This window comes from Littorina saxatilis, unplaced genomic scaffold, assembly GCF_037325665.1.
Source record: "Littorina saxatilis isolate snail1 unplaced genomic scaffold, US_GU_Lsax_2.0 scaffold_586, whole genome shotgun sequence".
Taxonomy (NCBI): domain Eukaryota; kingdom Metazoa; phylum Mollusca; class Gastropoda; order Littorinimorpha; family Littorinidae; genus Littorina; species Littorina saxatilis.
In genome coordinates this window covers 62,501-68,527 of record NW_027127752.1, presented here as the reverse complement: position 1 = coordinate 68,527, position 6,027 = coordinate 62,501, and positions in this window count along the sequence as shown.

The following is a 6,027-nucleotide window of genomic DNA, read 5'->3' as shown; positions in this document are numbered from 1 at the left end:
GGTGGGGTAGAAATAGTGTCATATTTTGGATTTGGCGAACCTTATTTCTTCCTTTTTGGCCATTTTCTAATCACATGTCTGATAATTCTTGTGTTAGTTGGTGCATGTTGTGTAAAATGGGTTTTAGAAACGCGCTTTGAATCATACAAAAACAGCGGGTTCGTATTTATCGCTTGTCCACCTCCCTGAACGAAGAGCGTTTCCTGAGCCCCAGCTAAAAAGAAAAGGTAAAGGATATTCACGCACACGCATTAACACAGGAAGTGAGACTTCTTCCACAACATGTTTACTAACTTTTCTGCCAATAGAAACACTTTTCAAAGCGGACATTGCTCCCCCTCCCTGGAAATATTCCAGTTTCAAAAGTAGCCTGAACACCTTTTGTTGTATCTATTTCAACGTTAATCTTTGCAGGAACGTGAGCCGCTTTCACGGCAATATGATATTGTCTCAGATCACTAATGGCTCTCTGGGAGCAGTGCCCTTCTGATTAAATGTACCTTCCTTCCCACGTAGTCGATGATCATGTATTTACTACAGATCTGTCTGTACAGGCTTTTACATGGGGTAACCCCCCCCCCCACCCCGCCCCCCCCCCCCTTTCACTTAAACACATGACAAAACTCAATAACATGGATGCTTTCTGTGCAGAATAGAATTTGTTTGGTGACTTATCTGTTCATTTCTGTAGTGATGCAACCATATATTACGGTCTCCTTCCGGCAGCAGTCCCAAAATTTCGACTTGTTTTGACCTTAGAAGGATGTCTTTATCATAACTGTGAAGAACAGAACGGAGATCACTGTCAAATTCGGCCAATCTGCAATTATTTTCGTCTCGCGAACACGGCTCACAAACAACATATGGGAGATAACTTGTTTTGATAGATTCGCGTAGGAGTTTCGCGTCCGGTCAGAGAGATAACTGGCAATAACCGTTGAGCGATGTAATCAGAATGCGATCCCACGTGCTGTGACTCTTCGCTTCCCAGTGTTAATTGTCCGTGGAACCAAACACGGTCGCCGAACTCCCATTGTACCCGTGTTTGTGTTTTCGATACTCCCTTTGGCCTTCCAATACTCCCTTTGGCGTCCGGCTATTTTCTCATCATCTGATAATTCCGTCAGCTAATTTGGTTCTGGATGGAGAAAGCTATACTTTCCTGCAGGGTCAGACTATTTTTGTCCACCATGCTTGTTGTTAATTTTGAGAGCTAAGTTTGGATTTGGGTGTTTAGAGCCCGTCTCTGTACTGTTTGTAGTCACTTGGTTTGTGTGTTCTTGCTGTTATTTTGGGGTTGTTGTTTTGGTTGTTTTATTAGTTGTTGCTGTGAGCACCTTTCTGCATCTTGCGTCTGTGCCTATTTCTGGGGTAATTTTAGTTGTTGTTGTTGTTATTGTTGTTGTTGTTGTTGTTGTTGTTGTTGTTGTTGTTGTTGTTGTTGTTGTTGTTGTTGTTGTTGTTGTTGTTGTAACTCCATGTGGTGATAACTTAAATCCGTAGTTAGCCATGGTTCATTTCTGATCTTCCTATTCTTGTTTTTAGATCATATGTTTTGATTTCCGCGTTAAGAAGAGCTGCCGTAGTCCTTTGTAAAAAAAATTGTTTTAGAATACAAAAATCGACATGGAACACGCATTCGCAGACATACAGAAACAGACAGACAGACAGACAGACAGCCAATCACACACACAGACAGACACACGCACACACACACGCACACACACACACACACACACACACAACACACACACACAAACACACACAAACACACACACACACACGCGCGCGCGCGCGCACACACACACACACACACGCACGCACGCACGCACTCACGCACGCACACACACACACACACACACACACGCACTCACACACACACACACACACACACACACACACACACACACACACACACACAGAAGAAGATCATTCTTATTCTGCTTCACCCCCATCTTCACCACCACCGTGACCACCACCACCACCATGATTATCCACTTGTTATGTGTAGTTCCAGTCAAGCGATTTGTTGCATCTATATCCCTTTCCATTTCCGCGGAAACGCCATTCTATCCGCGACAGACCCGCTTTTCAACCCCTTCCAAATATGGCTAAACTCGCTCAGAGCAAAATAATTCCGATCGGCCACGGGGAAGAAATCTGCTTGCTGAAGTAGACAGCCAATCAAATAAGGCATTCTCCTAAAGGCAAGCGACGCCTACGGGCGAATACAGAAAAAATGTTTACCAACTCAATTCACCGCTGACTGGGCTCGCCTCAAGACAAGGAGAAAATCCCACTCAAAACAAGACGACAGGAGACTCCAATGGTATTTGGGGGTGAACAGAAAATAACCTCCGTCTGGACAGCAGATTTGTGCTCAAAGGCAAAAATAAATTATTAAAAAATAGTAATAATAACCCTAAAAAATGCTTGACTATTTAGATGTCAGAAACGACGCCGGTTCATATACCGCCAGTAGCCTGATCATTGGATAAAAACCATTCTACCGTGGCACTACCCCTTTTCAGCTAGACCCCCAGGATTTCTCAGACTTTCTGTTCATATTCATTGTAAAGTTTCCTTCCTTTTCAGACTACTTCCTTTTCAGACCGGATTTGTGACCCTCCACCACGAAATGAGTCGCATGTCACCTCGCGCGGTTCTGCGCTAGGCTTAATATAAGTCCGGGGAGTGTCTGGTAACAGTGTGAGGGTCACCTTAGTCACATGCTTATAACTCAAACAGTTTTCGCTCTTTTCTAAAACGATTTTCACCACTGGATAGAGCATAAAAAACGCTTAAGGAAAATGTAAAAATATAAAAATCATGCAAAGGTGACATGCGACTCATTCCGTGGTGGAGGGTCACATTTTCTCAGATTGTTGGAGGTCTTAAGACAGAAGGTTACACTGTACTTGTTGTGACGGTAGGGTGTTGTGGGTCTTGTTGTGACGGTAGGGTGTTGTGGGTCTTGTTGTGACGGTAGGGTGTTGTGGGTCTTGTTGTGACGGTAGGGTGTTGTGGGTCTTGTTGTGACGGTAGGGTGTTGTGGGTCTTGTTGTGACGGTAGGGTGTTGTGGGTCTTGTTGTGACGGTAGGGTGTTGTGGGTCTTGTTGTGACGGTAGGGTGTTGTGGGTCTTGTTTCGACGGGTCGGTTTCGGGTTACGTTAGGGCCTAGTATGGTACAACTAGAATTGTTAGCGCCGTCTTCGGGAGAGATTGCGTGGGTGTACAGTGTTTCATGTTTGCAAAACTACAAGCACGTTAACTAACTAAAAAAGAGGCATTATTGTCACGACATTCTGAAAGTATCCAGTTCCTTGACCTTGCTTGTTGTAGCCAAAAATACGGGACATGCTGTCTGTACATGTGAGGGGGGAGGGGGGGGGCTTCTTCCTCCTCTCTCTGTTTCTGTCTCTGTCTGTCTCTGTCTCTAATTCTTTCTGTCTCTGTCTCTGTTTCTCTCCCTCTGATCTCTGTCTCTCTCTCTCTTTCTGTCTCTGTCTCTCTCTCTTTCTCTCTCTTTCTGTCTCTGTCTCTGTCTCTCTGTCTCTGTCTCTGTCTCTCTCTGTCTCTCTGTCTGTCTCTCTCTCTGTCTCTCTCTCTGTCTCTCTCTCTCTCTGTCTCTCTCTCTGTCTCTCTGTCTGTCTCTCTCTCTCTCTCTCTCTCTCTCTCTCTCTCTCTCTCTCTCTCTCTTCTCTGGCTCTATGGTGTGGAACTCCATTCCGTCTGTAATAAGATCATTAACCTCACTAAAGAGTTTTAAACAAGCTCTGCATAATCATTATATGTCTACCTAGATGGCTTCTAGTCTTAACATGTGCAAGTAGCTGTCCACAATTGGCAAAGCTTTATGAATTACAAAAATATGTTCTTTATTACATGTATTATGTGGAATTTATGTTGCGATTTTCCATCATCAACATCATCATCATCATTATCATCATCAAATCATGATCATCATCATGATCATCATGATCATCATGATCATCATCATGATCATCATCATCATCATCATCATCTTCATCTTCATCATCTTCATCATCATCATTTACACCATATAATCATTGTAAGCATTATTGTAAACGTTGGTATTGTGTGAATTTTACCGTCGATCACTTTACATGTGTAACCTCAATTAACATGTTGGTTGCATGTTTCGTTTTTGATTTGTATGTTGCTTACTTTGTCATTTTGTTGTTTGTGTTTATTTGCTTGTTTGCTTACTTGTCGATTGTTTGCTGGGTCGTTCGTTTAATTTGTGTATTTGTCATGTTGCTTTACTTGTTTATCATTTATTAGACATTTGTATTAGAAGTAAGGACCGGTTGTAAAAAAAGGCGTCGCCTTAAACCTCTGTCCTTGAAAAATAAAGTTCCATCATCATCATCATCATCATCTCTCTCTCTCTCTCTCTCTCTCTCTCTCTCTCTCTCTCTCTCTCTCTCTCTCTCTCTCTCTCTCTTTCTTTCTCTAAAATGGCAATCTCATGTACATTATATTTGTCAAAAAGTATCCAAGAATTTGTTTCTGCTATCAAAGTTAAAGCAATATGTCGATATCGCAACACTAAAACTATTTTATCATGCCCACATCTTATCCCATATTAATTACGCATCAACTCTTTGGGATGGCGTCTCTGATATTCACATGAAAAAGTTAAACTCTCTACATCGTCGGGCAGCTAATGTTAAATGGTCCACAATTATCAGCTGATTTGAAGTTAAAGAATCTAAACTACCTGCCGCTAGTTAAACAGTTACAGTTTAATAAGACTGTAATGATGTATAAAGTATATCATGGCGAAGTGCCCATCTATATTCAGGACCTATTTCACAGAGTCACCGAAAGGTACGGGTCTATCAATTTTCTACCACCAATACCCAGGATTGATTTGTTCAAAACTAGTCAAGCCTTCTCTGGCGCTATGGTGTGGAACTCCATTCCGTCTGTAATAAGATCATTAACCTCACTAAAGAGTTTTAAACAAGCTCTGCATAATCATTTTATGTCTACCTAGATGGCTAGTCTTAACACGTGCAAGTAGCTGTCAACAATTGGCAAAGCTTCATGAATTACACAAATATATTCTTTATTATATATATGTATTATGTGGAATTTATGTTGCGATTTTCCATCATCATCATTAACATCATCATCATCATCATCATCATCATCATCATCATCATCATCATCATCATCATCATCATCATCATCATCATCATCATCATCATCATCATCATCATCATCATCATCATCATCAACAACATCTTCATCATCATCATTTACACCATATAATCATTATTAGCATTAGTGTAAACGTTGGTATCGTGTGAATTTTACAGTCGATCACTTTACATGTGTAACCTCAATTAACATGTTGCATGTTTCGCTTTCGATTTGTATGTTGCTTACTTTGTCATTTTGTTGTTTATGTTTATTTGCTTGTTTGCTTACTTGGTTTAAACAAGTTTATTCAATAAATTCCATTGGTACTATTACCGCATACATGAAATAAGGAACATGGAGCACAACAAGCTAGGCTTATGAGCGTACTCTTAAAAGCAAATGAAATTTGGCGGACGATTTTAATATAACAAATTTGAAATAATGTCAAAATAATAATGGTAAATTATGGTAGACAAACATGTAACAATAAAAGGAAAAAAATAAAAAAAATTAAAAAAACAATGCTAAACTAACAACAGTACTCACACGCGCTCGCACACTCACTCGCACACACACGCATACAATGACTTCCACATGGTTGAAAATAGAATACTACCAGAACAAGGAAATGTAAACAGTACTGCACATGGTCGTTTCGAACATGGATGAGATAAATGCATTCATTATTCAAAACGTTTGCTTAATAAGATAAACCTGAATAACTGGTCAAATATCAATGCATTTTCGCTGTCTGACTTGTCTCTATTGCCATACAGAAAATCATCAGCGGTTAGCAAATCATAGTTGGGCAGTGTTGACAAGGTGACTTCACGTATTTGAAGAGATAAGGGGCA